General features: G+C 38.6%; 1 long non-coding RNA gene across 1 annotated transcript in view; it reads left to right on the top strand.

The window, feature by feature from the left end:
- Nucleotides 1-3,211, top strand: part of LOC120103059 (uncharacterized) — an 86,127-nt gene extending 82,916 nt beyond the window's left edge. Inside the window, exons 4-5 of the long non-coding RNA XR_015620627.1 lie at nucleotides 1,948-2,154; nucleotides 2,959-3,211. This is a non-coding gene — a long non-coding RNA (uncharacterized LOC120103059). The remainder of the gene's footprint in view (nucleotides 1-1,947; nucleotides 2,155-2,958) is intronic.
- The last annotated feature ends 17,209 nt before the right edge of the window (nucleotides 3,212-20,420 follow it).

The raw sequence follows: 20,420 nt of genomic DNA, 5'->3' as shown, positions 1-20,420 counted from the left end.
GTCTGTACAGTACCTTCCAGGACTAGGAATTTAGCTGAAAGGGAAGAACATTTCCTGTTTGTTTTTCTTTATTCACTACTGCCAAAATATTCAGTAGATAACCAAAGTAATTGGTAATGGTCTTGATTTTTTGGAGACACCTGCGGTCTCCCTGACCAATAACTGCCAGTGAAGTATTCCATTCTTTGCACTGTGATTTAATTGAGACATATGGCTGAATTGTCAAGTGATTACTTATACTGACAATATGGAACTATGCCGTGATTTGGGAATTCTGCAACTAAGTAGCTTTGCTATGCTAACTGCTTTCATCCTGTGTGTTTATTTAGTGAGTGTGTTAGCTTTTCCTTGCTGTAATCAAATACCCAAGATAAGCAGCTTACGGGAGGAAATGTTCATTCTGACTGATGAGTTCAGAGACTCTAGTCTGTGATGTGCTAGTGCCCCTGCTTTGAGGCCTGATAAGGAAAGGGTATCATGACGGAAGGGCGTGGCAGAGAGCTGCTCATCTAATGGTAGCTGGGAAAGAACAAGAAAGGAAAAAGGAGAAGCCATGTCTCTTCCCTGCTCCTAGTTTCTAACACCTTCCAACAGTGCCATTAGCTGGCAACCAAGTCCTTAATTCCCTGACCTTTGTGAGGTATTTTAGATTCAAGCTGTAACAGTGCGAAGGGCATTTCCCATGAATCTGTCTGCTCCATTTGCCAGCTTCCATCTGGAGACTTTTGGAATTCCTTCCTGAACCCCAGATTCCCGTCTGTTCAGGAAACTTTTTACCACTGCTAGACTGACTCCCAGGCTTTCTTATGTGAGCTGTATTTTGTCTTAATGAGTCTTATTGCAAAATTTGGCTTTGACCTTGTCTAAAACCTGATATGAGTGTGGCTTGGAACTTGTGTTTACATTCCTGTGCAGACTGGTTCTCACCAGATTTTTACCTCAATGATCAATGTATTGTGCTGTTTGAAGTTTTTCTTTTCTTTTCTTTTTTTTTTTTTTCAGTTTGGGGGTATTCTGTTGGTCTTGTTTTGGCACTAAGTCAGAACATGAGCTTAGAGTCTCCTGAGAAAGCTGGGTCTTGCTCTCTGTTGTTTCAGCAGGTCTTTATTAATGGTGTCGTGAAGCTGATTTGGTGGGTATGGCAAGAACTCTCATGGACCCTCTTCTACCTTTTTCAGTGTTGCCCTGTACCCCTTTTGTCTGGCTCCCCATTCTTTTCTGCTTTTTAAAAATTTCCATTACTGGAGATATAGTTCAGATTTCCCATGCCCATCTTAAGGTGTAGCTCCTGCTGGTTTGCTGTTTGTGCCCCCTCTCGGGTAGATTCTATGCTCTGTCTATTGCTATGTAGATTTCCTATACCATTCTTTTTTTTAAATAAAACTGAAGCTATTTATGCAACTTCTACTGCTAATGATAGCTAGTTTAAAGTTTTATTTACTTATTTATTTGCATGCATGTGTATATTTGTATACACATACATACTCACATACTCATGCATGTACATGTGTCCCAGCATGCATGTGGAGGTCAGAGGACATTTTTAGGAGTCAGTTTTTACTTTTTAGACCATGCGAATGGTGGAGATTGAACTCAGATTATCAGACTCTGAAGCAAGGATTCATCAAGACGTTCTGAGAGGTTGTCTATCCCTTCCTACTCACTGCCTTTGGAGATTCTGTCTCTTGTCTGCCTTCTTTAATCATAATCCTAGTTTGAAGGGCTACAGTCCATCGCTATGGGAGAGATGTGATGGCAGGAACATCAGATGACCTGCCACATTGTGTTCACAGTCAGAAAGCAGAATGGTTCTTTTCGATGTCTTATTTTATTTTTGGGGTTTTTGTTTGTTTTGAGACAAAAATCTTATTCTGTAGCCCACACTGGCCTAGAATCTGTGATATGGTCCAGGATGACCAGGAACTTAGTACAATCTTTCTGTTTCAGGTTCTCAGATGCTGCAATCGCATGCCTGGGTTATATCCTGATAATTCAAATCCAGATGGATATTTTTCATTTAAAACCATGGTTTCAGAGGAAACAAAAAGTTGAATTAAAAATTTTGACTTTTGTCCATTTGGTATAATCAAGAAGAAGACCTTTACATATAAAACATCGTTTGAACAGAATTCAGTGGAAGAATAGAACAGAAATGTAAGTTTAATGATACACATACATACCAGTAAAAGAAGAATGAAAAGGAACTATGAGTTGGGTATATAGTTATTTACCAGCGCTTGAATCATATGCACAAACCCATGGGTATGATTCTCAGCACTAAGGAACTCACTAACTCACCAACAGAGGGAGGCACGAGGCTTCGGTTTTGTACCTTTGAGGATCACTTGCCAGCTTGTAGTCCAGGCTTCTCCACCACTGTGGAGGGAAGTGCTGTAACTCACTGGGCAGGGAACTTCTCCTTTTTCTGTGCAACATGAAAAAAAAGCTAAGTGAGGCTGGTTTATGAGTATGGGTTGTACACCTCTAACTCAAAAATCTGAAATCTGAAATGCCCCACTAAATATGAAGTTTTTCACTGGCCGAGATGGTGCAATAATCAGAAAATTCCACCCGTGACCTGTTTGTAAAGTCAAATGTTGGAGACTATTTGTGTACTGTGTGTATGAGACATACATGGAGTTTGTATTCAAACTTGGACCTTATCTCCAAGATGTGTCATTAAATATATTCAAATATTCTAAACCTGGAAAACCTCTGAAATCTGAAGCACTTTTGCATAAGGGACTCAATCTGTATGCTACTGCTGAATTGCTACCCTGGGCTGGGGTCCCCATGGTCACTGACTTGTAGCCATTTAATTTTCTCCTTTTCAATATAGTCAGTTTTTACTGAAAAAGGTTTTTTTAATAGTTATCAATGAAAAGAATCTTGTCTCTTGTCTCCAGATGCTTCAAAAAATACCCCCAAATATTAATGAACTTTTCTGAACTGTTCTAGGTAGGAGAAAGAAGAAGGAGCAGAGTCCCGAGTCCTCATGCTAGGGTGATTGAAAGGTAACTGGTGAATACAGGTGTGAAGTAGGGCATGGCTTGAGGATTCTTATGGGCCAGGCAGCATCCTGTTCAAATAAATGATGATTCAGCTGTTGGATGTGTGTAGCCCCCACTCATGCTCATTTTAGGACCACCAGACAACTTATCCCTGGGATGCTGGGTTGGGAAATGGTGGACATAAAAAAGTTGAGACTATTACTTTTCTCATGGACTCTCTTTTATATTGTTACAATTCAAAGGTTTTCAGTAAATTACTTATGAAAGGAAACAGTCCATTTTAACAGTGGCATTCTCTGGAAAGGAAAGTAAAATATTAGATGAAGTGTTTGGTTGTGTGTGTGCATGCATGCACGTGTGTGTGTGTGTGTGTGTGTGTGTTTGTATGTGTGCATGTCTGTATGACTTAGGGATGACATTTTTTAAAATTTTCTCTTATTGTATGTTTTCTTTATTAACATTTCAAATGTTATCCCCTTTCTTAGTTTTTCCCTTTGGAAACCCTCTATCCCATCCCTCCATGCCCTGGTTATATAAGGGTGCTCTTCCCTCACCTGACCCCCCCTCCACCTCCCTGCCCTGACACTCCCCTACACTGGAGAATTGAGCCTTCACAGGACCAAGGGCCTCTCCTCCAACTGATGCTAGACAAAGCCATCCTCTGCTACATGTGCAGCTGGAGCCATGGGTACTCTTTGGCTGGTGGTTTAATCTCTGGGAGCTCTGTGAGGTCTGATTGGTTGATATTGTTGTTTTTCCCATGGGGTTACAAGCCCCTTCAGCTCCTTCCGTCTTTTCTCTAAATCCTTCATTGGGGACCCCATTCTCAGTTGAGTGGTTGGCTTCAAGCATCCACGTCTGTGTTTCTCAGGCTCTAGCAGAGCCTCTCAGGAGACAGCTATATCGCACTCCTGTCAGTGTGCACTTCTTGGCATTTGCAGTAGTGTCTGGGTCTGATGACTGTATATGAGATGGATTCCCAGATGGGACAATCTCTAGATGGCCTTTCCTTCAGTCTCTGCTCTAAACTTTTTCTGTGTATTTTCTCCTGTGACTATTTTGTTCCCCCTTCTAAGAGGGACTGACGCATCTACACTTTGATCTTCCTTCTTCCTAGAGTCATGTGGTCTGTAATTGTATCTTGGGTATTCTGAGCTTTTGGGCTAATATCCACTTATCAGTGAGTGCAATGTGTGTTCTTTTGTGACTGGGTTACCTTACTTGGGATGATATTTTCTAGTTCCATTCATTTGCCTGTGATTTTCATGAAGTCATTGTGTTTTTGTTTTATTGGATTTTTCTTATTTACATTTCTAATGTTATTCCCTTTCTTGTTTCCTTTCCATAAGCCCCCTATCCCATCCTTTCTCCCCTTCTTCTATAAGGGTATTCTCACTTCCCAACCACATGCCCTTCCCTCTTCCCTGCCTTGACATTCCCCTACACTGGGGAGTCCAGCCTTGGCAGGACCAAGGGCGTCTCCTTGCATTGGTATTCAACAAGACCATCCTCTGCTACATATACAGCTGGAGCCATGGATCTGTTCTACTACTCTTTGGGTAGTGGTTTAGTCCCTGGGGCTCTGGTTAGTTGGTATTGTTCTTATGGGGTTGCAAGCTTCTTCAGCACTTTAAATCCTTTCTCTAATTCCTCCAATAGGGACCCCTTTCTCAGTTCAATGGTTTGTTGCTAGCATTTGCCTCTGTATTTGTCACGCCCTGGCTGAGTCTCTCAGGAGACAGCTATGTCAGGCTCCTGTCAACATGCACTTCTTGGCTTCATCAATATTGTCTAGTTTTGGTGGCTGTATATATGGGCTGGATCCAAAGGTGGGGCAGGATCTGAATGGCCATTCCTCCAGTCTCTGCTCCAAACTTTTTCTCCATATCCCCTCCTATGAATATTTTTGTTCCCCCTTTTAAGAAGGACTGAAGCATCCACACTTTGATCATCCTTCTTCTTGAGCTTCATGTGGTCTATGGATTGTATCATGGGGAATTCCAGCTTGTGAGCTAATATCCACTTATCAGTGAGTGCATTACCATGGTTTTTTTCTTCTTCTTCTTCTTTTTGTGATTGGGTTATCTCCTCACTTAGGATGTTATTTTCTAGTTCCATCCATTTGCCCATGAATTTCATGAAGTCATTGTTTTGATCGCTGAATAGTACTCCATTGTAGATGTACCATATTTTCTGTATCCATTCCTCTGTCAAAGGGGATCTGGGTTCTTTCTAGCTTCAAGCTATTATAAATAAGGCTGCTATGAACATAGTGGAGCATGTGTATTTGTTGTATGTTGGAGGATCATTTGGGTATATGCCTAGGAGTGGTATAGCCGGGTCCTCAGGTAATGGTATGTCCAATTTTCTGAGGAACCTCCAGACTAATTTCCAGAGTGGTTGTACCAGTTTTCAGTCACACTAACAATGGAGGAGGGTTCCTCTTTCTCTACATCCTTGCCAGCATCTGCTGTCACCTGAGTTTTTGATTTTAACCATTCTGACTGGTGTGAGGTGGAATCTCAGAGTTGTTTTGATTTGCATTTCCCTGATGACTAAGGATGTTGAACATTTCTTTACATACTTCTCAATCATTTGATATTCCTCAGCTGAGAATTCTTTGTTCAGCTCTGTACCCCATTTTTTAATAGGGTTATATGATTCTCTGAAGTCTAACTTCTGAAGTTCTTTGTATATGTTAGATACTAGCCCTCTATCAGATGTAAGATTGGTAAAGATATTTCCCTAATCTGTTGGTTGCCATTCTGTACTAATGGCAGTGTCCTTTGCCTTACAGAAGCTTTGAAGTTTTATGAAGCCCCTTTATCTATTCTTGATCTTAGAGCATAAGCCATTGGTGTTCTGTTCAGGAAAATTTCCCCAGTGCCCATGTGTTTGAGGTTCTTCTCCACTTTTTCTTCTATTAGTTTGAGTGTATCTGGTTTGATGTAGAGGTCATTGAACCACTTGAACTTGAGCTTTGCACAGGGTGATAAGAATGGATCAACTTGCATTCTTCTACATGCTGACCTCCAGTTGAACCAGCACCATTTGTTGAAAGTGTTATCTTTTTTCCATTTGATGGTTTTAGCTCCTTTGTCAAAGATCAAGTAATCATAGGTGTGTGAGTTCATTTCTGTGTCTTCAATTTTATTCCATTGATTTACCTGCTTGTCTCTGTACCAATACCATACTGTTTTATTACTATTGTTCTGTAATATTCCTTGAGGTCAGGGATGATGATTTCCCCAGAAGTTCTTTTATTGTTGAGGATAGTTTTCCCCATCCTGGATTTTTTTGTTATTCCAAATGAATTTGCAAATTGTGCTTTCTAACTCTATGAAGAATTGTGTTGGAATTTTGATGAGGATTGCATTGAATCTGTAGATTGCTTTTGGTATGGCCATTTTAATAATATTAATCTTGTCAATCCATGAGCATGAGATATCTTTTCACCTTCTGAGATCTTCTTCAACTTCTTCAGAGAATTGAAGTTCTTGACATACAGACCTTTCACTTGCTTGGTTAGAGTCACATTGAGGAATTTTATATTGTTTGTGACTATTGTGAAGGCTGTCATTTCCCGTATTTCTTTCTCATCCTGTTTATCCTTTGAGTATAAGAAGGCTACTGATTTGATTGAGCCAATTTTATGTCCAGCTACTTTGTTGAAATTTTTATCAGGCTTAGTAGTTCTCTCATCGAACTTTTGGGGTCATTTACATATACTATCATATCATTTAAAATTGTCCATTTCATCCAGATTTTCCAGTTTTGTTGAGTATAAGCTTTTGTAGTAGGATTTGATGATTTTTTGAAGTGATACTTTTACTTCTTCCTTTCCAATTTGTATGCCTTTGACCTCTTTTTGTTCTCTAATTGCTCTGGCTAGAACTTTAAGTACTATAGTGAATAGGTAGGGAGAGAGTGGGCAGTCTTGTCTTGTTCCTGATTTTAGTGGGATTGCTTCAAATTTCTCTCTATTTGATGTGGGCTACTGGTTTGCTGTATATTGCTTTTACTATGTTTATGTATGAGCCTTGAATTCCTGATCTTTCCAAGACTTTTAGTAAAAGTTTTTTTGTCAAATGCTTTCTTAGCATCTAATGAGATGATCATGTGTTTTTTTTTCTTTCAGTTTGTTTTTTTAGTGTATTACATTGATGGAGTTCCGTATTTTGAAACATCTCTGTACCCCTGGGATGAAGCCTACTTGACTCTGATGGATGATTGTTTTGATATGTTCTTGGATTCGGTTTTTGAGAATTTTATTATTTTTGCATTGATATTGCACAAGGGAAATTGGTCTGAAGTTCTCTTTCTTTGTTGGGTCTTTGTGCCATTTAGGTATAAGCATAATTGTGGCTTCATAGAAGGAATTGGGTAGTGCTCCTTCTGTTTCTATTTTGTGGAATAGTTTGTACAGTATCGATATGAGTTCTTCCGTGAGGGTCTGATAGAATTCTGCCCTAAACCCATCTGGTCCTGGGCTTCTTTTGGTTGGGAAACTTTTAAAAACTGTTTCTATTTCTTTAGGAGTTATGGGACTGTTTTGATGGTTTATCTGATCCTGATTTACCTTTGGTATCTGGTATCTGTCTAGAAAATTGTCCATTTCGTCCAGATTATCTAGTTTTGTTGAGTATAGGCTTTTGTAGTAGAATCTGATGATTTTGAATTTCCTCATATTCTGTTGTTATGTCTATCTTTTCATTTCTGATTTTGTTAATTTGGATTCTGTCTCTGTGCCTTGTGGTTAGTTAGGCTAATGGTTTATCTAACTTGTTGACTTTTTCAAAGAACCAGCTCCTGGTTTTGTTGATTCTTTGTATAGTTCTTTTTGTTTCTTTTGGTCCATTTCCATTCTGAGTTTGAGTATTTCCTTCTCTGTACTCCTCTTGTGTGTATTTCCTTTTTTTGTTCTAGAGTTTTTACATGTGCTGTCAATCTGCTAGTGTATACACTCTCAAGTTTCTTTTTGGAGGCACTCAGACCTGTGAGTTTTCTTCTTAGCACTGCTTTCATTGTGTCCCATTAGTTTGGGTATGTTGTTCCTTCTTTTTCACTAAATTCTAAAAACTCTTTCATTTCTTTATTTCTTCCTTGACCAAGTTATCATTGAGTAGAGCACTGTACAGCTTCTATGTGTGTGTGGACTTTCTGTTGTTTTTGTTGTTATTGAAGACCAGCCTTAGTCCCATGCTATTCTGATAGGATCCATGGGATGATTTCAGTCTTCTTGTATTTGTTTATTTATTTTTCTGATAATTTGACAATATACCCCCTTATTGCTGTGAACAGACACCATGGCAAATGTAAATTTTATAAAGGACAACATTTAATTGGGGCTGGCTTACAGGTCCAAAGGTTCAGTCCATTATCATCAAGGGGGGAGGATGGCAGCATCATAGCATCGAGGCAGGCATAGTGCAGGAGGAGCTAAGTTCTACATCTTCACCTGAAGGAATCCAGGAACAGACTGAGCATCCTAAGACAGCTAGAATGAGCATCTTCAAGCTCACCTCCACAGTGACACACTTCAACAAGGCCACACCTTTTAATAATGCCACTTCCTGGGCCAAGCATATGCAAAGCATCCCACCTCCCTCTTACTTTGCCACTCTTATAATTGTGCATTTTCTTGATGCAGAGTGGGATGGCTCAGGATGTTGGTATGGTGCATTGATGCCTCAAGATACTTAGGGTATCCAGTTCTTTCACTTTACTGTTTTCCTGTGATGAGAACAAAAGCTGAACTCTTGTAGTCTCTAAGAAAGACATCAGAGATTAAATGGACTTAGTATATACTTATAGTATATGCCACTTAAACATCTACTAACACTCATTCTGGTCAGTAGTACATGGAAACTTTTCTAAACTAGGTCAAATTCTGGGGCACAAAACAAATCTTAATGAATTCTGAAGTAGTATACGAGGAGTGAATGAATCCAAGATCTGGCTCAAGAGAAGATAAACAAGATTGACAGACCTTTGAACCAAATAACCAAAATAAAGAAGAGAGGACCAAAATTAATAGAATTAGAAACGAATAGGGAAACATTACTACATACACCAAAGAAAATAAGAATACTGTAAGGGCATATTTAAAACACGTGTACTCCATTAAATTGAATAATTTGAAAGAATCAAACTAACTTCTAGACTCATCCAGACTACTGAACAAGACACTGAATTTTAACCAAGAAAAGACTTACAACTTAAACCTAAGACTGAAATAGTAGCTTAAACACTGAAAAAGTTATGGTCCAGATAAATTCACAGGACTATTCTATCAGACTATCAAAGACCTACACTCAGTCCTTCTTAAATCAGTCAAAGAACTAGAAATAAAAGAAGCACTCCTAAACACCTTATATAAAGCCAGTATTAGTCTAATGACCAAACCAGGTAACACACACACACACACACACACACACACACACACACACACACACGGGGGTGGGGGGAGAAAGAAAGAGAGAGAGAGAGAGAGAGAGAGAGAGAGAGAGAGAGAGAGAGAGAGAGAGGCAGGCACAGGACAAAATAAACATACATTTGAAAATCTTCAGGAAAATACCTGTAAACTGAATACAGATGTATATCAAAAATATCATCCACCATCACCAGGTTGGCTTTATCCTGGAGATGTGGGTTTGGTTCAACATATGTAAGTGAATAAATGCAATAAGTTATATAAGTGGATATAAAACCGCAGTCATATGACTATCTCAAAAGCTGCAGAAAAACTTTTTCATAAAGTCATTTCTATGATGAAATTCTAATAAAAGTCCAAAAGAGAGTAGAATTGAAGATCATGTATCTCAACACAATAAAGACTACATATTACACACCCACTGCCAACATAATCTTGAATGGAGAAAAATTTGAAGTATTCCCTTTGAAATCATGAATGAGACAGGGTTGTTTGAAGCACTAGCTGTAGAAATAAGGCAAAAGAAGGAAGCTAAGGGATACAAAGAATGAAACAAGAAGTCAAGCTATCTTATTTTGCAGGTGACACTGTACAACAGGGATCCCAAAACTTCTACCAAAAACTTCTAGAAATCATAAAAAGTTTTAGCAAAGTATCAGGTTACAGAATCAAATTATGAAATAGTTTCCCTATAATTACCAACAAACATATAGAGGAGATTACTGACATATTTAGAATATCCTCAAAGAAAATAATATCTAGAAACAATCCTATCCAAGAAGTGAAGGACTTTTACAATGAAAACTTTAAATTTCTGAAGAAAAAATTTTGAAAAATATTCTAGATTTTAGAATCTAGAAAACAGAAATCCCATACTCATGTGTTGACAGAATTAATATTATAGATTCAATGAAAGTTCAGCAAAAAAATCCTCATTTTATTGTTTTCAGAAATAAACATACCCATTCTAACATTTTCCTCCCCTTTTGAACTACAAAATTCTCAGATATATTTCAAGATATATAACAGAGCCATTGTTACAAAACCAATGTATGAATGGCACAAAAATAGATATGTAAATTAATAAAACAAAAGACTAATGTGAGTACACATAAACATAAACACCACATCTAATACTTGACAAAGATACCAAAAACCACCCACTGGAGGAAACACATCATCTTCAACAAATGGCCTTAGAAAAACTGGATGTCCTTATGTAGAAGAAGAAAATTAGACCTATACTCACCACCTTGTACAAAAACTAACTCAAAATATATTCAAGACCACAATGTGAAATCTGAAACACTTAAACTGTTAGAAGAAAAACACTAAAAGTGTAGAAGAAAAGCAGTGCCTTTAATGACATAAGTTTAAGAAAGGACTTCCTGAATATTATTCCATTTGCCCAGGAATTGAAGCTAAAAACTTACAAATGAAATTTCATAAAACTAAAAAGCTTAAAATCATAAAGGTATAATAGATGGAGTCAAGAGAATGCATATAGAATGAGAATCTTTGCCAGTTATGCATCTAACAGAATTCGTATTTAGAATATATAAAGAACCCTCCCTCCAAAGAAAATGAATTAAACAATCCATTTAAATATTTTATGGAATAAAACAGAGTTCTCAAAAAAGAAGAAATAAAAATGGTGAACAAATATCTTTTAAAAAGTATTCATTTTCCTTGGAAATTGCAGTAATGTAAATCAAAAGAACTCTAAAATTTCTTCTCACCCCAATCATAATGGCTAGATCAACTAAACAATAAATTCTGAAGAGTATGTGGGAAAAGGGAAGCCCTCATTTACTGGTGGTATTGCAAACTTGGTGGTCATTCTGAAAATCACTGCAGATAATCATTAAAGAGCTAAAAGTAAATCTACTATATGACTATGCTGTACTACTGGTTAGCATATGCCCAACAGACTCAATATCCCAATCCATAGATACTAGCTTTGCTTTGCTCATTGCTGCATTATTCACTATAACTAGGAGATGGAAGAAATCTTTATATCCATAATCAATGAATGATAATGGAAATGTAGTACACATACACTATGGAGTACTATGCAATTGTAAAGAAAATTGAAATCATGAATTTCATAGGTAAATTTGACAGGAACTAAAAAGATCATATTGATTGAGGTAGCCTAGACCCAGGGAATCAAACATCACGTGTTCTCTCTCATTTCTGGTTTCTAGTTCTGAATCTTCATGTGAGTATATAACTTGGCGTAATTGGAGAAAACAGGAAGGTAAAAATGCGTCCATGGGGGAGAGATAACTATAGAGAGGAGTAGAAAAATTAAGTGATTTGGAAGGGTGAAATGTGTGTGTGTGTGTGTGTGTGTGTGTGTGTGTGTGTATGTATGTGCATGTGTTCACTTGTCTGTGTACATGTTTTATTGGAGTGAGTGAAAGACATCAATATAGAAGGAGAGAGAATAGGGGGTTAAAATAACTCTTAGGAGATTTGTAAAGGGAGGAAATCATGTACATCTCTGGGCTTACATATACATATATAACTTCACATGAAGTTACTCTCTTGGTGACAATACTTTTGCAACTTGAGCCACAGACTCTTTAACAAACCCCCAATATCAGGGATGAGAAACCCCCGTTTTGAGTTGGTTAGGATAGTACAAGAGACTTACAAAACAATAAAGGTTATTGCTGTTGCCCTTGGTTGATTTCCAGAAGCTGAATGCTGGCTTCTATGACCAAAGGAACCATTCACTTTAGGTGCGAGACCTGAAGAACCTGAGCTCTATCCTTGAGTGTTAGATTTTACATTACTGAGATGTGTTTTGTAAGCAACCAAGAGTTCCACCCAGCTGCAACACAAGACTGGACCACAAGACTGGCCTACATAGCAGAATAATCCAAAGGTTGTAATAGTGGTACTCATATCGTGGTGGCAACCAATAGCTCTCTAATAGCTTTCAAGGCTCTCATTACCAGGAGGGAAATCATGCCTGATATGGAAAACCTAGCTAACCACTCAGTGCTAGTGAGGCCTGAAGACAAGCTATGACAACCACATTTCTAGATCAGCATAATTCTTTTTTATTATATATTTCTTTAGTTACATTTCACAGGTTATTCCCTTTCCCGGTTTCCCATCCATAAGCCCCCATACCCCCCTCTCCCCCTCCCCCATACGGATTTTCCCCATATAGATCCCCCTTATTGCCTTCCCCCATATTCCCCTGAACTGGGGGTCCAGCCTTGGCAAGACCAAGGGTTTCCATTTCCACTGGTGCCCCAACAAGGCTATTCTCTGCTACATATGCAGTTGGAGCCCTGGATCGGTCCATGTATAGTCTTTCGGTGGTAGTTTAGTCCCTGGAAGCTCTGGTAGGTTGGCATTGTTGTTCTTATGTCTAATTCCTCCCAAGGGGGTCCTATTCTCAGTTCAGTAGTTTGCTGGTACCATTGACCTCTGTATTGGACATGCTCTGGATGTGTCTCTCAGGAGAGATCAATATCTAGTACCTTTCCGCACACATTTTTTAGCTTCAACAATCTTACCTAGTTTTGGGGGCTGTATATATATGGCCACATGTGTGTCAGGCTCTGAGTGACCAATTCTTGAGTCGCTGCTCTAAACATTGCTTCCATATCCCCTCCTATGAATATTTTCCCCCTTTTAAGGAGTTGGAGCCATGTGACCCATACATATACAGCCAGCCAATTAGATAAGATGGATGAAGCAAAGAAGTGCAGGCCAACAGGAACCGGATGTAGATCGCTCCTGAGAGACACAGCCAGAATACAGCAAATACAGAGGCAAATGCCAGCAGCAAACCACTGAACTGAGAACGGGACCCCCGTTGAAGGAATCAGAGAAAGGACTGGAAGAGCTTGAAGGGGCTCGAGACCCCATATGTACAACAATGCCAAGCAACCAGAGCTTCCAGGGACTAAGCCACTACCTAAAGACTATACATGGACTGACCGTGGACTCTGACCCCATAGGTAGCAATGAATATCCTAGTAAGAGCACCAGTGGAAGGGGAAGCCCTGGGTCCTGCTAAGACTGATCCCCCAGTGAACTAGACTGTTGGGGGGAGGGCGGTAATGGGGGGAGGGTGGGGAGGGGAACACCCATAAAGAAGGGGAAGGGGAGGAGTTAGAGGAATGTTGACCTGGAAACCGGGAAGGGGAGTAACAATCGAAATGTAAATAAGAAATACTCAAGTTAATAAAGATGGAAAAAAAAAGGAGTGGAAGCATCTGCATTTTGGTTATCCTTCTTCTTGAGATTCCTGCGGTCTGTGGATTGCATCTAGGGTAATTTGAGCTTTTTGTCTAATATCCACTTATCAATGAGTGCATACCATGTGTGTTTTTCTGTGATTGGGTTACCTCACTCAGGATGATATTTTCTAGTTCATTCCATTTGCCTACGAATTTCATAAAGTCATTGTTTTTGATAGCTGAGTAATATTCCATTGTGTAGATGTACCACATTTTCTGCATCCATTCCTCTGTTGGAGGGCATCTGGGTTCTTTCCAGCTTCTGGCTATTATAAATGAGGCTGCGATGAACATAGTGGAGCACGTGTCTTTTTTATATGTTGGGGCATCTTTTGGGTATATGCCCAAGAGAGCTATAGCTGGATCCTCAGGCAGTTCAATGTCCAATTTTCTGAGGAACCTCCAGACTGATTTCCAGAATGGTTGTACCAGTCTGCAATCCCACCAACAATGGAGGAGTGTTCCTCTTTCTCCACATCCTCGCCAGCATCTGCTGTCACCTGAGTTTTTGATCTTAGCCATTCTCACTGGTGTGAGGTGAAATCTCAGGGTTGTTTTGATTTGCATTTCCCTTATGACTAAAGATGTTGAACATTTCTTTAGGTGTTTCTCAGCCATTCGGCATTCCTCAGCTGTGAATTCTTTGTTTAGCTCTGAACCCCATTTTTAATAGGGTTATTTGTCTCTCTGTGGTCTAACTTCTTGAGATCTTTGTATATTTTGGATATTATCCCTCTATCAGATGTAGGATTTGTAAAGATCTTTTCCCAATCTCTTGGTTGCCATTTTGTCCTAATGACAATGTCTTTTGCTTTACAAAAGCTTTGCAGTTTTATGAGGTCCCATTTGTCAATTCTTGATCTTAGAGCATGAGTCATTGGTGTTTTGTTCAGGAAATTTTCTCCAGTGCCCATGTGTTCGAGACTATTCCCTACTTTTTCTTCTATTAGTTTGAGTGTATCTGGTTTGATGTGGAGGTCCTTGATCCACTTGGACTTAAGCTTTTTTCATGGTGATAAGAATGGATCTATTTGCATTCTTCTACATGCTGACTTCCAATTGAACCAGCACCATTTGTTGAAAATGCTATCTTTCTTCCATTGGATGGTTTTAGCTCCTTTGTCAAAGATCAGGTGGCTATAGGTGTGTGGGTTCATTTCTGGGTCTTCAATTCTGTTCCATTTATCTACGTGCCTGTCTCTGTACCAATAACATACAGTTTTTATGACGATTGCTCTGTAATGCTGCTTGAAGTCAGGGATGGTGATTCCACAAGAAGTTCTTTTATTGTTGAGTGTAGTTTTCAATATCCTGGGTTTTTTGTTATTCCAAATTGCTCTTTCTATCTTTATAAAGAATTGAGTAGGAAGTTTGATGGGGATTGCATTGAATCTATACATTGCTTTTGGCAAAATGGCCATCTTTACTATATTAATCCTGCCAATCCATGAGCATGGGAGATTTTTCCATCTTCTGAGATCTTCCTCAATTTCTTTTTTCAGAGATTTGAAATTCTTTTCAAACAGATCTTTCACTTGCTTGGATAAAGTCACACCAAGGTATTCTATGTTATTTGGGACCATTGTGAAGGGTGTCATTTCTTTCTCGGCCTGTTTATCCTTTGAGTAGAAGAAGGCTACTCATTTGTTTGAGTTAATTTTATACCCCTACACTTTGCTGAAGTTGTTTATCAGGTTAAGTAGTTCTCTGCTAGAACTTTTGGGGTTGCTTATGTACACCATCATATCATCTGCAAATAGTTTTATTTTGATTTCTTCCCTTCCAATTTGTAGCCCTTTGACCTCCTTTCGCTGTCTGATTGCTCTGGCTAAGACTTCGAGTACTATATTGAATAAGTAGGAAGAGAGTGGGCAGCCTTCTCTAGTCCCTGATTTTAGTGGTATTGCTTCAAGTTTCTCTCCATTTAGTTTGATGTTAGCTACTGGTTTGCTATATATTGCTTTTACTATGTTTAGATATGGGCCTTGAATTTCTGATCTTTCCAGGACTTTTATCATGAAGGGGTGTTGAATTTTGTCAAGTGCTCTCTCAACATCTAATGAAATGACCATGTGGTTCTCATCTTTGAGTTTGCTTATATAATGGATTACTTTGATAGATTTTCATATATTAAACCATCCCTGCATCCCTGGGATGAAGTCTACTTGATCATGATGGATGATCATTTTGATGTGCTCTCGGATTCGGTTTTCAAGAATTTTATTGAGTATTTTTGCATCAATATTCATAAGGGAAATTGGTCTGAAGTTCTCTTTCTTTGTTGGGTCTTTGTGTGGTTTTGGTATAAGAGTAATTGTGGCTTCATAGAAGGAATTTAGTAGTGCTCCATCTGTTTCAATTTTGTGGAATAGTTTGGACAGTATTGGTATGAGGCCTTCTATGAAGGTCTGATAGAATTCTGCACTGAACCCATCTGAACCTGGGCTCTTTTTGTTTGTGAGACTTTTAATAACTGCATCTATTTCTTTAGGAGTTATGGGTTTGTTTAGATGAGTTATTTGTTCCTGATTTAACTTTGGTACCTGGGATCTATCTAGAAAATTATCCTTTTCCTCCAGAGTTCCCAGTTTTGTTGAATATAGGCTTTTGTAGTAAGATCTGATGATATTATTAATTTCTTCAGATTCTGTTGTTATGTCTCCTTTTTCATTTCTGATTTTCTTAATTTGGGTACACTCTCTGTGACCTCTCGTTAGTCTGGCTAAGGGTTTATCTATCTTGTTGATTTTCTCAAAGAACAGCTCCTGCTTTTGTTGATACCTTGTATAGAGCTTTTCATTTCTACTTAGTTGATTTCAGCTCAGAGTTTGATTATTTCTTGCCTTCTACTCCTCTTGGGTGTATTTATTTCTTTTTGTTTTAGAGCTTTAAGGTGTGCTGTCAAGCTGCTGACATCTGCTCTCTCCTGTTTCTTTTTGCAGGCACTCAGAGCTATGAGTTTTTCTCTTAGTACTACTTTCATTTTGTCCTATAAGTTTGAGAATGTTGAATCTTCATTTTCATTAAATTCTAAGAAGTCTTTAATTTCTTTCTTTATTTCTTCCTTGACCAAGTTGTCATTGAGTAAGCTGCATTTTAAATATTTATCCTCATAGCAACAGCTAGTGTAGCTCTTACCCCTTGTCAGAGAAGCTTCTCTTTGCAATAGAAGTATACCATCACAGAACACTACAATTAGTCAAAATACAAAGGTTATTGTAGGGTGCCTAGACCAAGTTGATATGTATAATATATATATATATATATATATATATATATATATATATATATATATATATGCTCAGGGAACAATGTGAAAGAGGAGTTGGAAAGACTGTTATGAGTGAGGACTAGAAAAGCTGTTGTGAGATTGTGTTTTCTAGAAATGATTGGGAAGTTTCATCCATACTACTATTACACCATGATGGCCTAAACAAGATCTGAAGAAATAAAACAGAAAGAGACACACTAACATGGAGGAGATAAATTTTACAGGACACCATATGTAGACAAAGAACTGCAGGCAACTAAGAAATGCTCAAACACATGGCCCCTGGGGAAACATTTTCTGAATAGAAACCCAGTGGATCATGCTCTAAGATCAACAATTGACAAATGGAACCTCATAAAATTGAAAAGCTTCTGTAAGGCAAAGGACACTGTCAATAGGACAAAATGGCAACCTGCAGATTGGGAAAAAAATCTTCCTTAACCCCACATCCGATAGATGGCTAATATATAAAATATATAAAGAACTCAAGAAGATAACCTTCAAAAACCCCAATAACCCAATTAAAAATGGGTACAGAGAATTCTCAAGAATTCTTCACTTCTCAAATATTAGAATTTTATTATTTATTTTAATATGTTTCTAATTGAAATAGAATTAGACCACTTTCCTTCTTTTATTTCCTTTCTCTAGTCCCTTCCAGCTACCCTCCTCTAAACCCTTCCTATGTTCCTCCATGTTCTCAAGTTATAAATATATATATATATATATATGTATATATATATATATATATATATATATATATCTCCCTTGTTCTACTCTTATATATATGCAGCCACTTCTCAGCTAGATTATTTCATAGCCTGCAGGCTTTCTGGTATTCTGGGTTGTGCAGTTTTTCCAGTTTTTCTTCTTGGATGGTCTCTGAGCTACCAAAAATTTTAAAATAGAAATGTTTCCAAATTTTTGATATAGGGAAGATTTGGTATTAATTTTTCATAATACATCTGGGGTCAAACAAAATACCTATAATTTCCATTTATTTGATTAGGCTTAAAAACATCTAAGTCTTAATGAAAAGAAAACATTTTTATTTCCCTATAGCATAACCATAATTGCTTATTTTGGAAGTGTGTGTTAGTTGGGCACTACACAACTTCTTGGAATGTTAGTTAAATAGACATTTTACCAGCATTTCCAGTTCTATATGGATTGCTGTTCTGCTTACCATCAGAGCTGTAACTCAACCCCGGGTTCACAATGTTGTCATTTCTTTTTTTTCTTTTTTTTTTAAATGTTGTCATTTCAATGGACTCTGTCCTTCTCTAGTGTTGAAATGGCCATCCACTCTTAACGGAAGTAGCTAAATTTTAGTAATTAAAAAATATTTTAAAAATACCTAGTTCCCACATGCCCTCTTCCTATTGGCCTCCATGGACCTCCTTGGGCAGTGGTTCTCAACCTTCCTTATAATGTGTTCCTCTAAGACAGTTCACCATGTTGTGGTGACTCCCAAACATAACACTCTTTCCACTGCTACTTCATAACCATAATGTTTACTACTGTTATGAGTCATACGGAAAATATCTGTGTTTTGTAATGTTTTAGCTGACCCCTGTGAAAGGGTTGAGAACTGCTGTTCTAGTTTCATCTAATATGACCAGCGTTACTCTAATTCAGAAAGCAGATAGAGACACAAGAAAATGAAAATAAACTATGGCGTTGAGATGGTTCAGAACAAAAAACCTTGAGTGTGACACCCTGACTTCAGTCCTTGGATCCCAGGGTGGAAGGAGAAAATGATTCTTAAAAATTGTCCGTCACATGTGTTCCCTCCCTCCCTCCCTCCCTCCCTCCCTCCCTCCCTCCCTCCCTCGCTCCCTCCCTTCCTCCCTCCCTGCCTCCCTTCCTCCCTCCCTCCTCCCTCCCTCCCTCCTCCCTCCCTCCCTCCTCCCTCCTTCCCTCCTCTCCCTTTTTCTCCCCTTCTATCCTTTATCATTGGGTAGCTGCTGAGTAACGTGTAAACTCATGACACCCAGTTGATAATTCCACCCTGTGCTCGGTACACTATAGTATAATTTGTCTCTCCTCTTTATAAATTCTCCAGCCACAGAAGCCACCTTTTAGCTGCTGTCTTTCCAGCAAGGGGCCTGGTACAGTGCGATTGAGAGAAAAACTGAAAGAATGAACTGAGTGATGAATCAAGAAGCCACCACCCCCTTACCTTTAGGAAACAACTTACTATAGAATTTTGGACAGCACTGTAAGCAATCATAACCATAGCATGGTTACACCATTGGAGTCAACCAGAGATAATAGATGCGAACAGATTCTGGCTGCTTCAAAGGCAGTTACTCAACCATTTCAAAGCACACAGGATAGGCACAGAAGTTGTCTCACTCTTAAGATTGCCACTTTTAATCTAGAGAGTTCATTGTAAGTTTCAGCCTGAATGTGCTTAAATGAAAGGGAATTGAGAGCAGATGAAAGTGCAACAGGTTGCAGGATGATTGTATACTTGCTATGATGCTCTGACTAATTAGAGCACAGCTCAATGAACTTGGCTGTGGGATCTGCTCCTGTGGTAACTAGTAGACACATCTGTGTGTACCAATCTGCATATTTTCTCATTTGCCAAAAATGTAAAGTGGATCCCTGAATTAGTTCAGTTCACTCAGTCACTTTGAAGCTGAAGAATCAGCTGAATTGGCAAAATGCTTCTCCCTCTCCCCACATCAAGCTGCTTTTCATCTGTATGAGAACCTTCAGAAGAGGCAACAGGACAGCAGATTGTCCAGAATAGTGAAGCAAGAAGGGTTTTGGAGGGGTGTGGAATACTCTCACTTCAAATACAACCTGGGGATGGCACTAAGGAGAAGACAGCTCTTTTGAAGCTTTATAAGTGTGCAGACTATAAAACTGGTATTTTCTTAAAGGAAGATCCCTAGACCTTTTTGGACGTATGTGCACTAGTAGATGAGTCTCTGCTTCATGTACTTCATGAGTTGTGCTTCTGACAGAATTCAAGTTGAGCCTTCATTAGTCTCAGTGGTGTGTGCGCTAAAATAATTTGCATGATGCTTTAATGCTGTGGTCATTTTATTTTATCATACTTCTTAAGCCACATTAACACTGCTGCTATTTAGACTCACTATACAGCAATGGAAGTTTTCATATTTGTGTTATGCTTGGTACACTCAGGACATCTTCAAAAGTTCTACATACCAGCTTGCACTGCACTCTGTGAGGAAGACAATGTTATGAAGAAAGGGCTTGGTTTCCTTCTCACAATTCAGATAGAAAAGCTCACAATGCTTCTGTTGGTTAACACAGAGCATAAGGAACTAAGTAACTGTAAGTTACTGAATCACCTTTTGGGTTAAAAGTTCACTTCTGGTAAATGTCTTCCCAAGTTGTATCAGTTCCACTTGGGTTGGCAGGAGATAGAAAAACAAGTGATTGTTACATATGCAAGAGATGAT

This window comes from Rattus norvegicus, chromosome 5 (genome assembly GCF_021556685.1).
Source record: "Rattus norvegicus strain SHRSP/BbbUtx chromosome 5, alternate assembly SHRSP_T2T, whole genome shotgun sequence".
Classification (NCBI taxonomy): domain Eukaryota; kingdom Metazoa; phylum Chordata; class Mammalia; order Rodentia; family Muridae; genus Rattus; species Rattus norvegicus.
Note: the sequence above shows the minus strand (reverse complement) of the source record. Positions and strands in the feature narration are given on the sequence as shown.